Here is an 18,437-nt window from a genome sequence, read left to right on the forward strand (position 1 = left end):
TAACCAGGCCCGACCCTGCTTAGCTTCCGAGATCAGACGAGATCGGGCGCTCAGGGTGGTGTGGCCGTAAGCCACAGCGGCTGCTGAAGACAGACCCTTTATACGTGCCAAAATAACACTGGCAGATCTGTTATTTCACATAGCAATCAACAATAATGGGGATTTTCTCTAACAGTCAACAGCAAAACTAAAAATAACTACTCCACCCAACAAGAATTTTCCGTATGGCCTGATCAAACATTTGGCTCTGTTCCAAGTCCATTTTCGTCCGAAATTGCTCAAAACGTACATCGGTGAGCCACACGTCCTTGTGGACGACGTATTGGGTCATTGTGCCCAAAACCCAGACTGCGCTCATTCATTCGGCAGCAGTGCAGACTTTACAGAGGTGACTTTCCAGCGCCTAATACCCGATTGCCGAAAGCGACGTGACATAAAACAGAAGTGCAAAACAGAGCGTGAAATACAGGCTGCAAAATAAAAGTAGTTTTGGCGTGCCCTGTCTCAACTACAGAGGAAGCGGCATTCTGCTGCTGTAAGATAGGAAAAGATGGGGACAAAAAGCTTACGGCACCTGGTATTCCCAGGCGGTCTCCCATCCAAGTACTAACCAGGCCCGACCCTGCTTAGCTTCCGAGATCAGACGAGATCGGGCGCGCTCAGGGTGGTGTGGCCGTAAGCCACAGCGGCTGCTGAAGACAGACCCTTTATACGTGCCAAAATAACACTGGCAGATCTGTTATTTCACATAGCAATCAACAATAATGGGGATTTTCTCTAACAGTCAACAGCAAAACTAAGAAATAACTACTCCACCCAACAAGAATTTTCCGTATGGCCTGATCAAACATTTGGCTCTGTTCCAAGTCCATTTTCGTCCGAAATTGCTCAAAACGTACATCGGTGAGCCACACGTCCTTGTGGACACTCAATTACTGGTATTTCTCCCATCCAAAACTAAAGTTTACACTTCCTGTCTTAGCTTCTCAGATCAGACGCTCCGGGCGCTGCTCAGGGTGGTGTGGCCGTAAGCCACAGCGGCTGCTGAAGACAGACCCTTTATACGTGCCAAAATAACACTGGCAGATCTGTTATTTCACATAGCAATCAACAATAATGGGGATTTTCTCTAACAGTCAACAGCAAAACTAAGAAATAACTACTCCACCCAACAAGAATTTTCCGTATGGCCTGATCAAACATTTGGCTCTGTTCCAAGTCCATTTTCGTCCGAAATTGCTCAAAACGTACATCGGTGAGCCACACGTCCTTGTGGACGACGTATTGGGTCATTGTGCCCAAAACCCAGACTGCGCTCATTCATTCGGCAGCAGTGCAGACTTTACAGAGGTGACTTTCCAGCGCCTAATACCCGATTGCCGAAAGCGACGTGACATAAAACAGAAGTGCAAAACAGAGCGTGAAATACAGGCTGCAAAATAAAAGTAGTTTGGCGTGCCCTGTCTCAACTACAGAGGAAGCGGCATTCTGCTGCTGTAAGATAGGCAGGAAAAGATGGGGACAAAAAGCTTACGGCACCTGGTATTCCCAGGCGGTCTCCCATCCAAGTACTAACCAGGCCCGACCCTGCTTAGCTTCCGAGATCAGACGAGATCGGGCGCGCTCAGGGTGGTGTGGCCGTAAGCCACAGCGGCTGCTGAAGACAGACCCTTTATACGTGCCAAAATAACACTGGCAGATCTGTTATTTCACATAGCAATCAACAATAATGGGGATTTTCTCTAACAGTCAACAGCAAAACTAAGAAATAACTACTCCACCCAACAAGAATTTTCCGTATGGCCTGATCAAACATTTGGCTCTGTTCCAAGTCCATTTTCGTCCGAAATTGCTCAAAACGTACATCGGTGAGCCACACGTCCTTGTGGACGACGTATTGGGTCATTGTGCCCAAAACCCAGACTGCGCTCATTCATTCGGCAGCAGTGCAGACTTTACAGAGGTGACTTTCCAGCGCCTAATACCCGATTGCCGAAAGCGACGTGACATAAAACAGAAGTGCAAAACAGAGCGTGAAATACAGGCTGCAAAATAAAAGTAGTTTGGCGTGCCCTGTCTCAACTACAGAGGAAGCGGCATTCTGCTGCTGTAAGATAGGCAGGAAAAGATGGGGACAAAAAGCTTACGGCACCTGGTATTCCCAGGCGGTCTCCCATCCAAGTACTAACCAGGCCCGACCCTGCTTAGCTTCCGAGATCAGACGAGATCGGGCGCGCTCAGGGTGGTGTGGCCGTAAGCCACAGCGGCTGCTGAAGACAGACCCTTTATACGTGCCAAAATAACACTGGCAGATCTGTTATTTCACATAGCAATCAACAATAATGGGGATTTTCTCTAACAGTCAACAGCAAAACTAAGAAATAACTACTCCACCCAACAAGAATTTTCCGTATGGCCTGATCAAACATTTGGCTCTGTTCCAAGTCCATTTTCGTCCGAAATTGCTCAAAACGTACATCGGTGAGCCACACGTCCTTGTGGACGACGTATTGGGTCATTGTGCCCAAAACCCAGACTGCGCTCATTCATTCGGCAGCAGTGCAGACTTTACAGAGGTGACTTTCCAGCGCCTAATACCCGATTGCCGAAAGCGACGTGACATAAAACAGAAGTGCAAAACAGAGCGTGAAATACAGGCTGCAAAATAAAAGTAGTTTGGCGTGCCCTGTCTCAACTACAGAGGAAGCGGCATTCTGCTGCTGTAAGATAGGGGACACAAAAAGCTTACGGCACCTGGTATTCCCAGGCGGTCTCCCATCCAAGTACTAACCAGGCCCGACCCTGCTTAGCTTCCGAGATCAGACGAGATCGGGCGCGCTCAGGGTGGTGTGGCCGTAAGCCACAGCGGCTGCTGAAGACAGACCCTTTATACGTGCCAAAATAACACTGGCAGATCTGTTATTTCACATAGCAATCAACAATAATGGGGATTTTCTCTAACAGTCAACAGCAAAACTAAGAAATAACTACTCCACCCAACAAGAATTTTCCGTATGGCCTGATCAAACATTTGGCTCTGTTCCAAGTCCATTTTCGTCCGAAATTGCTCAAAACGTACATCGGTGAGCCACACGTCCTTGTGGACGACGTATTGGGTCATTGTGCCCAAAACCCAGACTGCGCTCATTCATTCGGCAGCAGTGCAGACTTTACAGAGGTGACTTTCCAGCGCCTAATACCCGATTGCCGAAAGCGACGTGACATAAAACAGAAGTGCAAAACAGAGCGTGAAATACAGGCTGCAAAATAAAAGTAGTTTGGCGTGCCCTGTCTCAACTACAGAGGAAGCGGCATTCTGCTGCTGTAAGATAGGCAGGAAAAGATGGGGACAAAAAGCTTACGGCACCTGGTATTCCCAGGCGGTCTCCCATCCAAGTACTAACCAGGCCCGACCCTGCTTAGCTTCCGAGATCAGACGAGATCGGGCGCGCTCAGGGTGGTGTGGCCGTAAGCCACAGCGGCTGCTGAAGACAGACCCTTTATACGTGCCAAAATAACACTGGCAGATCTGTTATTTCACATAGCAATCAACAATAATGGGGATTTTCTCTAACAGTCAACAGCAAAACTAAGAAATAACTACTCCACCCAACAAGAATTTTCCGTATGGCCTGATCAAACATTTGGCTCTGTTCCAAGTCCATTTTCGTCCGAAATTGCTCAAAACGTACATCGGTGAGCCACACGTCCTTGTGGACGACGTATTGGGTCATTGTGCCCAAAACCCAGACTGCGCTCATTCATTCGGCAGCAGTGCAGACTTTACAGAGGTGACTTTCCAGCGCCTAATACCCGATTGCCGAAAGCGACGTGACATAAAACAGAAGTGCAAAACAGAGCGTGAAATACAGGCTGCAAAATAAAAGTAGTTTTGGCGTGCCCTGTCTCAACTACAGAGGAAGCGGCATTCTGCTGCTGTAAGATAGGCAGGAAAAGATGGGGACAAAAAGCTTACGGCACCTGGTATTCCCAGGCGGTCTCCCATCCAAGTACTAACCAGGCCCGACCCTGCTTAGCTTCCGAGATCAGACGAGATCGGGCGCGCTCAGGGTGGTGTGGCCGTAAGCCACAGCGGCTGCTGAAGACAGACCCTTTATACGTGCCAAAATAACACTGGCAGATCTGTTATTTCACATAGCAATCAACAATAATGGGGATTTTCTCTAACAGTCAACAGCAAAACTAAGAAATAACTACTCCACCCAACAAGAATTTTCCGTATGGCCTGATCAAACATTTGGCTCTGTTCCAAGTCCATTTTCGTCCGAAATTGCTCAAAACGTACATCGGTGAGCCACACGTCCTTGTGGACGACGTATTGGGTCATTGTGCCCAAAACCCAGACTGCGCTCATTCATTCGGCAGCAGTGCAGACTTTACAGAGGTGACTTTCCAGCGCCTAATACCCGATTGCCGAAAGCGACGTGACATAAAACAGAAGTGCAAAACAGAGCGTGAAATACAGGCTGCAAAATAAAAGTAGTTTGGCGTGCCCTGTCTCAACTACAGAGGAAGCGGCATTCTGCTGCTGTAAGATAGGCAGGAAAAGATGGGGACAAAAAGCTTACGGCACCTGGTATTCCCAGGCGGTCTCCCATCCAAGTACTAACCAGGCCCGACCCTGCTTAGCTTCCGAGATCAGACGAGATCGGCGCGCTCAGGGTGGTGTGGCCGTAAGCCACAGCGGCTGCTGAAGACAGACCCTTTATACGTGCCAAAATAACACTGGCAGATCTGTTATTTCACATAGCAATCAACAATAATGGGGATTTTCTCTAACAGTCAACAGCAAAACTAAGAAATAACTACTCCACCCAACAAGAATTTTCCGTATGGCCTGATCAAACATTTGGCTCTGTTCCAAGTCCATTTTCGTCCGAAATTGCTCAAAACGTACATCGGTGAGCCACACGTCCTTGTGGACGACGTATTGGGTCATTGTGCCCAAAACCCAGACTGCGCTCATTCATTCGGCAGCAGTGCAGACTTTACAGAGGTGACTTTCCAGCGCCTAATACCCGATTGCCGAAAGCGACGTGACATAAAACAGAAGTGCAAAACAGAGCGTGAAATACAGGCTGCAAAATAAAAGTAGTTTGGCGTGCCCTGTCTCAACTACAGAGGAAGCGGCATTCTGCTGCTGTAAGATAGGCAGGAAAAGATGGGGACAAAAAGCTTACGGCACCTGGTATTCCCAGGCGGTCTCCCATCCAAGTACTAACCAGGCCCGACCCTGCTTAGCTTCCGAGATCAGACGAGATCGGGCGCGCTCAGGTGGTGTGGCCGTAAGCCACAGCGGCTGCTGAAGACAGACCCTTTATACGTGCCAAAATAACACTGGCAGATCTGTTATTTCACATAGCAATCAACAATAATGGGGATTTTCTCTAACAGTCAACAGCAAAACTAAGAAATAACTACTCCACCCAACAAGAATTTTCCGTATGGCCTGATCAAACATTTGGCTCTGTTCCAAGTCCATTTTCGTCCGAAATTGCTCAAAACGTACATCGGTGAGCCACACGTCCTTGTGGACGACGTATTGGGTCATTGTGCCCAAAACCCAGACTGCGCTCATTCATTCGGCAGCAGTGCAGACTTTACAGAGGTGACTTTCCAGCGCCTAATACCCGATTGCCGAAAGCGACGTGACATAAAACAGAAGTGCAAAACAGAGCGTGAAATACAGGCTGCAAAATAAAAGTAGTTTTGGCGTGCCCTGTCTCAACTACAGAGGAAGCGGCATTCTGCTGCTGTAAGATAGGGGACAAAAAGCTTACGGCACCTGGTATTCCCAGGCGGTCTCCCATCCAAGTACTAACCAGGCCCGACCCTGCTTAGCTTCCGAGATCAGACGAGATCGGGCGCGCTCAGGGTGGTGTGGCCGTAAGCCACAGCGGCTGCTGAAGACAGACCCTTTATACGTGCCAAAATAACACTGGCAGATCTGTTATTTCACATAGCAATCAACAATAATGGGGATTTTCTCTAACAGTCAACAGCAAAACTAAGAAATAACTACTCCACCCAACAAGAATTTTCCGTATGGCCTGATCAAACATTTGGCTCTGTTCCAAGTCCATTTTCGTCCGAAATTGCTCAAAACGTACATCGGTGAGCCACACGTCCTTGTGGACGACGTATTGGGTCATTGTGCCCAAAACCCAGACTGCGCTCATTCATTCGGCAGCAGTGCAGACTTTACAGAGGTGACTTTCCAGCGCCTAATACCCGATTGCCGAAAGCGACGTGACATAAAACAGAAGTGCAAAACAGAGCGTGAAATACAGGCTGCAAAATAAAAGTAGTTTTGGCGTGCCCTGTCTCAACTACAGAGGAAGCGGCATTCTGCTGCTGTAAGATAGGCAGGACAAAAAGCTTACGGCACCTGGTATTCCCAGGCGGTCTCCCATCCAAGTACTAACCAGGCCCGACCCTGCTTAGCTTCCGAGATCAGACGAGATCGGGCGCGCTCAGGGTGGTGTGGCCGTAAGCCACAGCGGCTGCTGAAGACAGACCCTTTATACGTGCCAAAATAACACTGGCAGATCTGTTATTTCACATAGCAATCAACAATAATGGGGATTTTCTCTAACAGTCAACAGCAAAACTAAGAAATAACTACTCCACCCAACAAGAATTTTCCGTATGGCCTGATCAAACATTTGGCTCTGTTCCAAGTCCATTTTCGTCCGAAATTGCTCAAAACGTACATCGGTGAGCCACACGTCCTTGTGGACGACGTATTGGGTCATTGTGCCCAAAACCCAGACTGCGCTCATTCATTCGGCAGCAGTGCAGACTTTACAGAGGTGACTTTCCAGCGCCTAATACCCGATTGCCGAAAGCGACGTGACATAAAACAGAAGTGCAAAACAGAGCGTGAAATACAGGCTGCAAAATAAAAGTAGTTTTGGCGTGCCCTGTCTCAACTACAGAGGAAGCGGCATTCTGCTGCTGTAAGATAGGCAGGAAAAGATGGGGACAAAAAGCTTACGGCACCTGGTATTCCCAGGCGGTCTCCCATCCAAGTACTAACCAGGCCCGACCCTGCTTAGCTTCCGAGATCAGACGAGATCGGGCGCGCTCAGGGTGGTGTGGCCGTAAGCCACAGCGGCTGCTGAAGACAGACCCTTTATACGTGCCAAAATAACACTGGCAGATCTGTTATTTCACATAGCAATCAACAATAATGGGGATTTTCTCTAACAGTCAACAGCAAAACTAAGAAATAACTACTCCACCCAACAAGAATTTTCCGTATGGCCTGATCAAACATTTGGCTCTGTTCCAAGTCCATTTTCGTCCGAAATTGCTCAAAACGTACATCGGTGAGCCACACGTCCTTGTGGACGACGTATTGGGTCATTGTGCCCAAAACCCAGACTGCGCTCATTCATTCGGCAGCAGTGCAGACTTTACAGAGGTGACTTTCCAGCGCCTAATACCCGATTGCCGAAAGCGACGTGACATAAAACAGAAGTGCAAAACAGAGCGTGAAATACAGGCTGCAAAATAAAAGTAGTTTGGCGTGCCCTGTCTCAACTACAGAGGAAGCGGCATTCTGCTGCTGTAAGATAGGGACAAAAAGCTTACGGCACCTGGTATTCCCAGGCGGTCTCCCATCCAAGTACTAACCAGGCCCGACCCTGCTTAGCTTCCGAGATCAGACGAGATCGGGCGCGCTCAGGGTGGTGTGGCCGTAAGCCACAGCGGCTGCTGAAGACAGACCCTTTATACGTGCCAAAATAACACTGGCAGATCTGTTATTTCACATAGCAATCAACAATAATGGGGATTTTCTCTAACAGTCAACAGCAAAACTAAGAAATAACTACTCCACCCAACAAGAATTTTCCGTATGGCCTGATCAAACATTTGGCTCTGTTCCAAGTCCATTTTCGTCCGAAATTGCTCAAAACGTACATCGGTGAGCCACACGTCCTTGTGGACGACGTATTGGGTCATTGTGCCCAAAACCCAGACTGCGCTCATTCATTCGGCAGCAGTGCAGACTTTACAGAGGTGACTTTCCAGCGCCTAATACCCGATTGCCGAAAGCGACGTGACATAAAACAGAAGTGCAAAACAGAGCGTGAAATACAGGCTGCAAAATAAAAGTAGTTTGGCGTGCCCTGTCTCAACTACAGAGGAAGCGGCATTCTGCTGCTGTAAGATAGGCAGGAAAAGATGGGGACAAAAAGCTTACGGCACCTGGTATTCCCAGGCGGTCTCCCATCCAAGTACTAACCAGGCCCGACCCTGCTTAGCTTCCGAGATCAGACGAGATCGGGCGCGCTCAGGGTGGTGTGGCCGTAAGCCACAGCGGCTGCTGAAGACAGACCCTTTATACGTGCCAAAATAACACTGGCAGATCTGTTATTTCACATAGCAATCAACAATAATGGGGATTTTCTCTAACAGTCAACAGCAAAACTAAGAAATAACTACTCCACCCAACAAGAATTTTCCGTATGGCCTGATCAAACATTTGGCTCTGTTCCAAGTCCATTTTCGTCCGAAATTGCTCAAAACGTACATCGGTGAGCCACACGTCCTTGTGGACGACGTATTGGGTCATTGTGCCCAAAACCCAGACTGCGCTCATTCATTCGGCAGCAGTGCAGACTTTACAGAGGTGACTTTCCAGCGCCTATACCCGATTGCCGAAAGCGACGTGACATAAAACAGAAGTGCAAAACAGAGCGTGAAATACAGGCTGCAAAATAAAAGTAGTTTGGGCGTGCCCTGTCTCAACTACAGAGGAAGCGGCATTCTGCTGCTGTAAGATAGGGGAACAAAAAGCTTACGGCACCTGGTATTCCCAGGCGGTCTCCCATCCAAGTACTAACCAGGCCCGACCCTGCTTAGCTTCCGAGATCAGACGAGATCGGCGCGCTCAGGGTGGTGTGGCCGTAAGCCACAGCGGCTGCTGAAGACAGACCCTTTATACGTGCCAAAATAACACTGGCAGATCTGTTATTTCACATAGCAATCAACAATAATGGGGATTTTCTCTAACAGTCAACAGCAAAACTAAGAAATAACTACTCCACCCAACAAGAATTTTCCGTATGGCCTGATCAAACATTTGGCTCTGTTCCAAGTCCATTTTCGTCCGAAATTGCTCAAAACGTACATCGGTGAGCCACACGTCCTTGTGGACGACGTATTGGGTCATTGTGCCCAAAACCCAGACTGCGCTCATTCATTCGGCAGCAGTGCAGACTTTACAGAGGTGACTTTCCAGCGCCTAATACCCGATTGCCGAAAGCGACGTGACATAAAACAGAAGTGCAAAACAGAGCGTGAAATACAGGCTGCAAAATAAAAGTAGTTTTGGCGTGCCCTGTCTCAACTACAGAGGAAGCGGCATTCTGCTGCTGTAAGATAGGCAGGACAAAAAGCTTACGGCACCTGGTATTCCCAGGCGGTCTCCCATCCAAGTACTAACCAGGCCCGACCCTGCTTAGCTTCCGAGATCAGACGAGATCGGGCGCGCTCAGGGTGGTGTGGCCGTAAGCCACAGCGGCTGCTGAAGACAGACCCTTTATACGTGCCAAAATAACACTGGCAGATCTGTTATTTCACATAGCAATCAACAATAATGGGGATTTTCTCTAACAGTCAACAGCAAAACTAAGAAATAACTACTCCACCCAACAAGAATTTTCCGTATGGCCTGATCAAACATTTGGCTCTGTTCCAAGTCCATTTTCGTCCGAAATACAATAATGGGGATTCTTCTCTAACTGTAGTCATACAGCAAAATACTAAGTAGAATAACTACATCCACCCAACATTCAGAACCCTGCTTAGCTTCCGAGATCAGACGAGATATCAGGGTGGGTGGCCGTAAGCCACAGCGGCTGCTGAAGACAGACCCTTTATACGTGCCAAAATAACACTGTCTGTTATTTCACATAGTCAACAATAATGGGGATTTTCGTCAACAGCAAAACTAAGAAATAACTACTCCACCCAACAAGAATTTTCCGTATGGCCTGATCAAACATTTGGCTCTGTTCCAAGTCCATTTTCGGAAATTGCTCAAAACGTACATCGGTGAGCCACACGTCCTTGTGGACGACGTATTGGGTCATTGTGCCCAAAACCCAGACTGCGCTCATTCATTCGGCAGCAGTGCAGACTTTACAGAGGTGACTTTCCAGCGCCTAATACCCGATTGCCGAAAGCGACGTGACATAAAACAGAAGTGCAAAACAGAGCGTGAAATACAGGCTGCAAAATAAAAGTAGTTTTGGCGTGCCCTGTCTCAACTACAGAGGAAGCGGCATTCTGCTGCTGTAAGATAGGCAGGAAAAGATGGGGAAAAAGCTTACGGCACCTGGTATTCCCAGGCGGTCTCCCATCCAAGTACTAACCAGGCCCGACCCTGCTTAGCTTCCGAGATCAGACGAGATCGGGCGCGCTCAGGGTGGTGTGGCCGTAAGCCACAGCGGCTGCTGAAGACAGACCCTTTATACGTGCCAAAATAACACTGGCAGATCTGTTATTTCACATAGCAATCAACAATAATGGGGATTTTCTCTAACAGTCAACAGCAAAACTAAGAAATAACTACTCCACCCAACAAGAATTTTCCGTATGGCCTGATCAAACATTTGGCTCTGTTCCAAGTCCATTTTCGTCCGAAATTGCTCAAAACGTACATCGGTGAGCCACACGTCCTTGTGGACGACGTATTGGGTCATTGTGCCCAAAACCCAGACTGCGCTCATTCATTCGGCAGCAGTGCAGACTTTACAGAGGTGACTTTCCAGCGCCTAATACCCGATTGCCGAAAGCGACGTGACATAAAACAGAAGTGCAAAACAGAGCGTGAAATACAGGCTGCAAAATAAAAGTAGTTTGGGCGTGCCCTGTCTCAACTACAGAGGAAGCGGCATTCTGCTGCTGTAAGATAGGCAGGAAAAGATGGGGACAAAAAGCTTACGGCACCTGGTATTCCCAGGCGGTCTCCCATCCAAGTACTAACCAGGCCCGACCCTGCTTAGCTTCCGAGATCAGACGAGATCGGCGCGCTCAGGGTGGTGTGGCCGTAAGCCACAGCGGCTGCTGAAGACAGACCCTTTATACGTGCCAAAATAACACTGGCAGATCTGTTATTTCACATAGCAATCAACAATAATGGGGATTTTCTCTAACAGTCAACAGCAAAACTAAGAAATAACTACTCCACCCAACAAGAATTTTCCGTATGGCCTGATCAAACATTTGGCTCTGTTCCAAGTCCATTTTCGTCCGAAATTGCTCAAAACGTACATCGGTGAGCCACACGTCCTTGTGGACGACGTATTGGGTCATTGTGCCCAAAACCCAGACTGCGCTCATTCATTCGGCAGCAGTGCAGACTTTACAGAGGTGACTTTCCAGCGCCTAATACCCGATTGCCGAAAGCGACGTGACATAAAACAGAAGTGCAAAACAGAGCGTGAAATACAGGCTGCAAAATAAAAGTAGTTTGGGCGTGCCCTGTCTCAACTACAGAGGAAGCGGCATTCTGCTGCTGTAAGATAGGCAGGAAAAGATGGGGACAAAAAGCTTACGGCACCTGGTATTCCCAGGCGGTCTCCCATCCAAGTACTAACCAGGCCCCACCCTGCTTAGCTTCCGAGATCAGACGAGATCGGGCGCGCTCAGGGTGGTGTGGCCGTAAGCCACAGCGGCTGCTGAAGACAGACCCTTTATACGTGCCAAAATAACACTGGCAGATCTGTTATTTCACATAGCAATCAACAATAATGGGGATTTTCTCTAACAGTCAACAGCAAAACTAAGAAATAACTACTCCACCCAACAAGAATTTTCCGTATGGCCTGATCAAACATTTGGCTCTGTTCCAAGTCCATTTTCGTCCGAAATTGCTCAAAACGTACATCGGTGAGCCACACGTCCTTGTGGACGACGTATTGGGTCATTGTGCCCAAAACCCAGACTGCGCTCATTCATTCGGCAGCAGTGCAGACTTTACAGAGGTGACTTTCCAGCGCCTAATACCCGATTGCCGAAAGCGACGTGACATAAAACAGAAGTGCAAAACAGAGCGTGAAATACAGGCTGCAAAATAAAAGTAGTTTGGGCGTGCCCTGTCTCAACTACAGAGGAAGCGGCATTCTGCTGCTGTAAGATAGGCAGGAAAAGATGGGGACAAAAAGCTTACGGCACCTGGTATTCCCAGGCGGTCTCCCATCCAAGTACTAACCAGGCCCGACCCTGCTTAGCTTCCGAGATCAGACGAGATCGGGCGCGCTTTTTTTTTTTTTTTTTAAGCCACAGCAAAAGTTTATCACATATACACATATACACACACTTTGCTCAAATCAACATACACTTCCCAAAAACCCCAAAAAATAAGTACACAAGACATATACGCAGGTGTATATACGACAAAAAGCACAAAGTCAGAACCAAAATAACACTGGCAGATCTGTTATTTCACATAGCAATCAACAATAATGGGGATTTTTCTCTAACAGTCAACAGCAAAACTAAGAAATAACTACTCCACCCAACAAGAATTTTCCGTATGGCCTGATCAAACATTTGGCTCTGTTCCAAGTCCATTTTCGTCCGAAATTGCTCAAAACGTACATCGGTGAGCCACACGTCCTTGTGGACGACGTATTGGGTCATTGTGCCCAAAACCCAGACTGCGCTCATTCATTCGGCAGCAGTGCAGACTTTACAGAGGTGACTTTCCAGCGCCTAATACCCGATTGCCGAAAGCGACGTGACATAAAACAGAAGTGCAAAACAGAGCGTGAAATACAGGCTGCAAAATAAAAGTAGTTTTGGCGTGCCCTGTCTCAACTACAGAGGAAGCGGCATTCTGCTGCTGTAAGATAGGCAGGAAAAGCTTACGGCACCTGGTATTCCCAGGCGGTCTCCCATCCAAGTACTAACCAGGCCCGACCCTGCTTAGCTTCCGAGATCAGACGAGATCGGGCGCGCTCAGGGTGGTGTGGCCGTAAGCCACAGCGGCTGCTGAAGACAGACCCTTTATACGTGCCAAAATAACACTGGCAGATCTGTTATTTCACATAGCAATCAACAATAATGGGGATTTTCTCTAACAGTCAACAGCAAAACTAAGAAATAACTACTCCACCCAACAAGAATTTTCCGTATGGCCTGATCAAACATTTGGCTCTGTTCCAAGTCCATTTTCGTCCGAAAATTGCTCAAAACGTACATCGGTGAGCCACACGTCCACGAATTGGGTTGCTACGCGGCAATTCCCAGGCGGTCTCCCATCCAAGTACTAACCAGGCCCGACCCTGCTTAGCTTCCGAGATCAGACGAGATCGGGCGCGCTCAGGGTGGTGTGGCCGTAAGCCACAGCGGCTGCTGAAGACAGACCCTTTATACGTGCCAAAATAACACTGGCAGATCTGTTATTTCACATAGCAATCAACAATAATGGGGATTTTCTCTAACAGTCAACAGCAAAACTAAGAAATAACTACTCCACCCAACAAGAATTTTCCGTATGGCCTGATCAAACATTTGGCTCTGTTCCAAGTCCATTTTCGTCCGAAATTGCTCAAAACGTACATCGGTGAGCCACACGTCCTTGTGGACGACGTATTGGGTCATTGTGCCCAAAACCCAGACTGCGCTCATTCATTCGGCAGCAGTGCAGACTTTACAGAGGTGACTTTCCAGCGCCTAATACCCGATTGCCGAAAGCGACGTGACATAAAACAGAAGTGCAAAACAGAGCGTGAAATACAGGCTGCAAAATAAAAGTAGTTTGGCGTGCCCTGTCTCAACTACAGAGGAAGCGGCATTCTGCTGCTGTAAGATAGGCAGGAAAAGATGGGGACAAAAGCTTACGGCACCTGGTATTCCCAGGCGGTCTCCCATCCAAGTACTAACCAGGCCCGACCCTGCTTAGCTTCCGAGATCAGACGAGATCGGGCGCGCTCAGGGTGGTGTGGCCGTAAGCCACAGCGGCTGCTGAAGACAGACCCTTTATACGTGCCAAAATAACACTGGCAGATCTGTTATTTCACATAGCAATCAACAATAATGGGGATTTTCTCTAACAGTCAACAGCAAAACTAAGAAATAACTACTCCACCCAACAAGAATTTTCCGTATGGCCTGATCAAACATTTGGCTCTGTTCCAAGTCCATTTTCGTCCGAAATTGCTCAAAACGTACATCGGTGAGCCACACGTCCTTGTGGACGACGTATTGGGTCATTGTGCCCAAAACCCAGACTGCGCTCATTCATTCGGCAGCAGTGCAGACTTTACAGAGGTGACTTTCCAGCGCCTAATACCCGATTGCCGAAAGCGACGTGACATAAAACAGAAGTGCAAAACAGAGCGTGAAATACAGGCTGCAAAATAAAAGTAGTTTGGCGTGCCCTGTCTCAACTACAGAGGAAGCGGCATTCTGCTGCTGTAAGATAGGCAAAAAGCTTACGGCACCTGGTATTCCCAGGCGGTCTCCCATCCAAGTACTAACCAGGCCCGACCCTGCTTAGCTTCCGAGATCAGACGAGATCGGGCGCGCTCAGGGTGGTGTGGCCGTAAGCCACAGCGGCTGCTGAAGACAGACCCTTTATACGTGCCAAAATAACACTGGCAGATCTGTTATTTCACATAGCAATCAACAATAATGGGGATTTTCTCTAACAGTCAACAGCAAAACTAAGAAATAACTACTCCACCCAACAAGAATTTTCCGTATGGCCTGATCAAACATTTGGCTCTGTTCCAAGTCCATTTTCGTCCGAAATTGCTCAAAACGTACATCGGTGAGCCACACGTCCTTGTGGACGACGTATTGGGTCATTGTGCCCAAAACCCAGACTGCGCTCATTCATTCGGCAGCAGTGCAGACTTTACAGAGGTGACTTTCCAGCGCCTAATACCCGATTGCCGAAAGCGACGTGACATAAAACAGAAGTGCAAAACAGAGCGTGAAATACAGGCTGCAAAATAAAAGTAGTTTTGGCGTGCCCTGTCTCAACTACAGAGGAAGCGGCATTCTGCTGCTGTAAGATAGGCAAAAGCTTACGGCACCTGGTATTCCCAGGCGGTCTCCCATCCAAGTACTAACCAGGCCGACCCTGCTTAGCTTCCGAGATCACGAGACGGGCGCGCTCAGGGTGGTGTGGCCGTAAGCCACAGCGGCTGCTGAAGACAGACCCTTTATACGTGCCAAAATAACACTGGCAGATCTGTTATTTCACATAGCAATCAACAATAATGGGGATTTTCTCTAACAGTCAACAGCAAAACTAAGAAATAACTACTCCACCCAACAAGAATTTTCCGTATGGCCTGATCAAACATTTGGCTCTGTTCCAAGTCCATTTTCGTCCGAAATTGCTCAAAACGTACATCGGTGAGCCACATGGACGAAAGTATAGAAAGCTTACGGCACCTGGTATTCCCAGGCGGTCTCCCATCCAAGTACTAACCAGGCCCGACCCTGCTTAGCTTCCGAGATCAGACGAGATCGGGCGCGCTCAGGGTGGTGTGGCCGTAAGCCACAGCGGCTGCTGAAGACAGACCCTTTATACGTGCCAAAATAACACTGGCAGATCTGTTATTTCACATAGCAATCAACAATAATGGGGATTTTCTCTAACAGTCAACAGCAAAACTAAGAAATAACTACTCCACCCAACAAGAATTTTCCGTATGGCCTGATCAAACATTTGGCTCTGTTCCAAGTCCATTTTCGTCCGAAATTGCTCAAAACGTACATCGGTGAGCCACACGTCCTTGTGGACGACGTATTGGGTCATTGTGCCCAAAACCCAGACTGCGCTCATTCATTCGGCAGCAGTGCAGACTTTACAGAGGTGACTTTCCAGCGCCTGATACCCGATTGCCGAAAGCGACGTGACATAAAACAGAAGTGCAAAACAGAGCGTGAAATACAGGCTGCAAAATAAAAGTAGTTTTTGGCGTGCCCTGTCTCAACTACAGAGGAAGCGGCATTCTGCTGCTGTAAGATAGGCGGAAAAGCTTACGGCACCTGGTATTCCCAGGCGGTCTCCCATCCAAGTACTAACCAGGCCCGACCCTGCTTAGCTTCCGAGATCAGACGAGATCGGGCGCGCTCAGGGTGGTGTGGCCGTAAGCCACAGCGGCTGCTGAAGACAGACCCTTTATACGTGCCAAAATAACACTGGCAGATCTGTTATTTCACATAGCAATCAACAATAATGGGGATTTTCTCTAACAGTCAACAGCAAAACTAAGAAATAACTACTCCACCCAACAAGAATTTTCCGTATGGCCTGATCAAACATTTGGCTCTGTTCCAAGTCCATTTTCGTCCGAAATTGCTCAAAACGTACATCGGTGAGCCACACGTCCTTGTGGACGACGTATTGGGTCATTGTGCCCAAAACCCAGACTGCGCTCATTCATTCGGCAGCAGTGCAGACTTTACAGAGGTGACTTTCCAGCGCCTAATACCCGATTGCCGAAAGCGACGTGACATAAAACAGAAGTGCAAAACAGAGCGTGAAATACAGGCTGCAAAATAAAAGTAGTTTTGGCGTGCCCTGTCTCAACTACAGAGGAAGCGGCATTCTGCTGCTGTAAGATAGGCAAAAAGCTTACGGCACCTGGTATTCCCAGGCGGTCTCCCATCCAAGTACTAACCAGGCCCGACCCTGCTTAGCTTCCGAGATCAGACGAGATCGGGGCGCTCAGGGTGGTGTGGCCGTAAGCCACAGCGGCTGCTGAAGACAGACCCTTTATACGTGCCAAAATAACACTGGCAGATCTGTTATTTCACATAGCAATCAACAATAATGGGGATTTTCTCTAACAGTCAACAGCAAAACTAAGAAATAACTACTCCACCCAACAAGAATTTTCCGTATGGCCTGATCAAACATTTGGCTCTGTTCCAAGTCCACTCAAACGTACAAGCCAACGGTTACTGGCCCATTTACGGCACCTGGTATTCCCAGGCGGTCTCCCATCCAAGTACTAACCAGGCCCGACCCTGCTTAGCTTCCGAGATCAGACGAGATCGGCGCGCTCAGGGTGGTGTGGCCGTAAGCCACAGCGGCTGCTGAAGACAGACCCTTTATACGTGCCAAAATAACACTGGCAGATCTGTTATTTCACATAGCAATCAACAATAATGGGGATTTTCTCTAACAGTCAACAGCAAAACTAAGAAATAACTACCACCCAACAAGAATTTTCCGTATGGCCTGATCAAACATTTGGCTCTGTTCCAAGTCCATTTTTCGTCCGAAATTGCTCAAAACGTACATCGGTGAGCCACACGTCCTTGTGGACGACGTATTGGGTCATTGTGCCAAAACCCAGACTGCGCTCATTCATTCGGCAGCAGTGCAGACTTTACAGAGGTGACTTTCCAGCGCCTAATACCCGATTGCCGAAAGCGACGTGACATAAAACAGAAGTGCAAAACAGAGCGTGAAATACAGGCTGCAAAATAAAAGTAGTTTTGGCGTGCCCTGTCTCAACTACAGAGGAAGCGGCATTCTGCTGTGCTAAGATAGGCAAAAGCTTACGGCACCTGGTATTCCCAGGCGGTCTCCCATCCAGTACTAACCAGGCCCGACCCTGCTTAGCTTCCGAGATCAGACGAGATCGGCGCGCTCAGGGTGGTGTGGCCGTAAGCCACAGCGGCTGCTGAAGACAGACCCTTTATACGTGCCAAAATAACACTGGCAGATCTGTTATTTCACATAGCAATCAACAATAATGGGGATTTTCTCTAACAGTCAACAGCAAAACTAAGAAATAACTACTCCACCCAACAAGAATTTTCCGTATGGCCTGATCAAACATTTGGCTCTGTTCCAAGTCCATTTTCGTCCGAAATTGCTCAAAACGTACATCGGTGAGCCACACGTCCTTGTGGACGACGTATTGGGTCATTGTGCCCCAAAACCCAGACTGCGCTCATTCATTCGGCAGCAGTGCAGACTTTACAGAGGTGACTTTCCAGCGCCTAATACCCGATTGCGAAAGCGACGTGACATAAAACAGAAGTGCAAAACAGAGCGTGAAATACAGGCTGCAAAATAAAAGTAGTTTTGGCGTGCCCTGTCTCAACTACAGAGGAAGCGGCATTCTGCTGCTGTAAGATAGGCAGGAAAAAGCTTACGGGCACCTGGTATTCCCAGGCGGTCTCCCATCCAAGTACTAACCAGGCCCGACCCTGCTTAGCTTCCGAGATCAGACGAGATCGGGGCGCGCTCAGGGTGGTGTGGCCGTAAGCCACAGCGGCTGCTGAAGACAGACCCTTTATACGTGCCAAAATAACACTGGCAGATCTGTTATTTCACATAGCAATCAACAATAATGGGGATTTTCTCTAACAGTCAACAGCAAAACTAAGAAATAACTACTCCACCCAACAAGAATTTTCCGTAT

The 18,437-nt window shown here is 48.2% G+C and overlaps 27 non-coding genes and 2 pseudogenes across 27 annotated transcripts; all 29 read right to left on the minus strand.

Moving 5' to 3' along the window:
- Positions 1–562: 562 nt before the first annotated feature.
- Positions 563–681, minus strand: LOC127141352 (5S ribosomal RNA). Its single transcript, XR_007811876.1, has one exon. It is a non-coding gene; the product is annotated as a 5S ribosomal RNA (ribosomal RNA).
- An 846-nt stretch (positions 682–1,527) lies between these two features.
- Positions 1,528–1,646, minus strand: LOC127141363 (5S ribosomal RNA). Its single transcript, XR_007811887.1, has one exon. It is a non-coding gene; the product is annotated as a 5S ribosomal RNA (ribosomal RNA).
- Positions 1,647–2,140: 494 nt separating this feature from the next.
- On the minus strand, positions 2,141–2,259 carry LOC127141374 (5S ribosomal RNA). The gene has a single exon (XR_007811898.1). It is a non-coding gene; the product is annotated as a 5S ribosomal RNA (ribosomal RNA).
- Positions 2,260–2,742: 483 nt separating this feature from the next.
- On the minus strand, positions 2,743–2,861 carry LOC127141379 (5S ribosomal RNA). Its single transcript, XR_007811901.1, has one exon. It is a non-coding gene; the product is annotated as a 5S ribosomal RNA (ribosomal RNA).
- A 494-nt stretch (positions 2,862–3,355) lies between these two features.
- On the minus strand, positions 3,356–3,474 carry LOC127141380 (5S ribosomal RNA). The gene has a single exon (XR_007811902.1). It is a non-coding gene; the product is annotated as a 5S ribosomal RNA (ribosomal RNA).
- Positions 3,475–3,969: 495 nt separating this feature from the next.
- LOC127141353 (5S ribosomal RNA) lies at positions 3,970–4,088 on the minus strand. The gene has a single exon (XR_007811877.1). It is a non-coding gene; the product is annotated as a 5S ribosomal RNA (ribosomal RNA).
- Positions 4,089–4,582: 494 nt separating this feature from the next.
- LOC127141369 (5S ribosomal RNA) lies at positions 4,583–4,700 on the minus strand. Its single transcript, XR_007811893.1, has one exon. It is a non-coding gene; the product is annotated as a 5S ribosomal RNA (ribosomal RNA).
- A 494-nt stretch (positions 4,701–5,194) lies between these two features.
- LOC127141372 (5S ribosomal RNA) lies at positions 5,195–5,312 on the minus strand. The gene has a single exon (XR_007811896.1). It is a non-coding gene; the product is annotated as a 5S ribosomal RNA (ribosomal RNA).
- Positions 5,313–5,794: 482 nt separating this feature from the next.
- LOC127141354 (5S ribosomal RNA) lies at positions 5,795–5,913 on the minus strand. The gene has a single exon (XR_007811878.1). It is a non-coding gene; the product is annotated as a 5S ribosomal RNA (ribosomal RNA).
- Positions 5,914–6,397: 484 nt separating this feature from the next.
- On the minus strand, positions 6,398–6,516 carry LOC127141355 (5S ribosomal RNA). The gene has a single exon (XR_007811879.1). It is a non-coding gene; the product is annotated as a 5S ribosomal RNA (ribosomal RNA).
- A 495-nt stretch (positions 6,517–7,011) lies between these two features.
- On the minus strand, positions 7,012–7,130 carry LOC127141356 (5S ribosomal RNA). The gene has a single exon (XR_007811880.1). It is a non-coding gene; the product is annotated as a 5S ribosomal RNA (ribosomal RNA).
- A 480-nt stretch (positions 7,131–7,610) lies between these two features.
- On the minus strand, positions 7,611–7,729 carry LOC127141357 (5S ribosomal RNA). Its single transcript, XR_007811881.1, has one exon. It is a non-coding gene; the product is annotated as a 5S ribosomal RNA (ribosomal RNA).
- Positions 7,730–8,223: 494 nt separating this feature from the next.
- On the minus strand, positions 8,224–8,342 carry LOC127141358 (5S ribosomal RNA). Its single transcript, XR_007811882.1, has one exon. It is a non-coding gene; the product is annotated as a 5S ribosomal RNA (ribosomal RNA).
- Positions 8,343–8,824: 482 nt separating this feature from the next.
- Positions 8,825–8,942, minus strand: LOC127141370 (5S ribosomal RNA). The gene has a single exon (XR_007811894.1). It is a non-coding gene; the product is annotated as a 5S ribosomal RNA (ribosomal RNA).
- A 484-nt stretch (positions 8,943–9,426) lies between these two features.
- On the minus strand, positions 9,427–9,545 carry LOC127141359 (5S ribosomal RNA). The gene has a single exon (XR_007811883.1). It is a non-coding gene; the product is annotated as a 5S ribosomal RNA (ribosomal RNA).
- Positions 9,546–10,357: 812 nt separating this feature from the next.
- LOC127141360 (5S ribosomal RNA) lies at positions 10,358–10,476 on the minus strand. Its single transcript, XR_007811884.1, has one exon. It is a non-coding gene; the product is annotated as a 5S ribosomal RNA (ribosomal RNA).
- Positions 10,477–10,971: 495 nt separating this feature from the next.
- LOC127141371 (5S ribosomal RNA) lies at positions 10,972–11,089 on the minus strand. The gene has a single exon (XR_007811895.1). It is a non-coding gene; the product is annotated as a 5S ribosomal RNA (ribosomal RNA).
- A 495-nt stretch (positions 11,090–11,584) lies between these two features.
- LOC127141367 (5S ribosomal RNA) lies at positions 11,585–11,703 on the minus strand. Its single transcript, XR_007811891.1, has one exon. It is a non-coding gene; the product is annotated as a 5S ribosomal RNA (ribosomal RNA).
- A 1,196-nt stretch (positions 11,704–12,899) lies between these two features.
- LOC127141361 (5S ribosomal RNA) lies at positions 12,900–13,018 on the minus strand. The gene has a single exon (XR_007811885.1). It is a non-coding gene; the product is annotated as a 5S ribosomal RNA (ribosomal RNA).
- A 245-nt stretch (positions 13,019–13,263) lies between these two features.
- LOC127141378 (uncharacterized) lies at positions 13,264–13,381 on the minus strand (annotated as a pseudogene).
- Positions 13,382–13,874: 493 nt separating this feature from the next.
- On the minus strand, positions 13,875–13,993 carry LOC127141362 (5S ribosomal RNA). The gene has a single exon (XR_007811886.1). It is a non-coding gene; the product is annotated as a 5S ribosomal RNA (ribosomal RNA).
- Positions 13,994–14,471: 478 nt separating this feature from the next.
- On the minus strand, positions 14,472–14,590 carry LOC127141364 (5S ribosomal RNA). The gene has a single exon (XR_007811888.1). It is a non-coding gene; the product is annotated as a 5S ribosomal RNA (ribosomal RNA).
- Positions 14,591–15,068: 478 nt separating this feature from the next.
- Positions 15,069–15,183, minus strand: LOC127141377 (uncharacterized; annotated as a pseudogene).
- A 249-nt stretch (positions 15,184–15,432) lies between these two features.
- Positions 15,433–15,551, minus strand: LOC127141365 (5S ribosomal RNA). Its single transcript, XR_007811889.1, has one exon. It is a non-coding gene; the product is annotated as a 5S ribosomal RNA (ribosomal RNA).
- Positions 15,552–16,032: 481 nt separating this feature from the next.
- LOC127141366 (5S ribosomal RNA) lies at positions 16,033–16,151 on the minus strand. The gene has a single exon (XR_007811890.1). It is a non-coding gene; the product is annotated as a 5S ribosomal RNA (ribosomal RNA).
- A 479-nt stretch (positions 16,152–16,630) lies between these two features.
- Positions 16,631–16,748, minus strand: LOC127141368 (5S ribosomal RNA). Its single transcript, XR_007811892.1, has one exon. It is a non-coding gene; the product is annotated as a 5S ribosomal RNA (ribosomal RNA).
- A 220-nt stretch (positions 16,749–16,968) lies between these two features.
- LOC127141376 (5S ribosomal RNA) lies at positions 16,969–17,086 on the minus strand. Its single transcript, XR_007811900.1, has one exon. It is a non-coding gene; the product is annotated as a 5S ribosomal RNA (ribosomal RNA).
- Positions 17,087–17,562: 476 nt separating this feature from the next.
- LOC127141375 (5S ribosomal RNA) lies at positions 17,563–17,679 on the minus strand. Its single transcript, XR_007811899.1, has one exon. It is a non-coding gene; the product is annotated as a 5S ribosomal RNA (ribosomal RNA).
- Positions 17,680–18,161: 482 nt separating this feature from the next.
- LOC127141373 (5S ribosomal RNA) lies at positions 18,162–18,282 on the minus strand. Its single transcript, XR_007811897.1, has one exon. It is a non-coding gene; the product is annotated as a 5S ribosomal RNA (ribosomal RNA).
- Between the last annotated feature and the right edge of the window lie 155 nt (positions 18,283–18,437).

The sequence above is a fragment of the Lates calcarifer genome, unplaced genomic scaffold, assembly GCF_001640805.2.
Source record: "Lates calcarifer isolate ASB-BC8 unplaced genomic scaffold, TLL_Latcal_v3 _unitig_5657_quiver_2434, whole genome shotgun sequence".
In the NCBI taxonomy this organism is placed as follows: domain Eukaryota; kingdom Metazoa; phylum Chordata; class Actinopteri; family Centropomidae; genus Lates; species Lates calcarifer.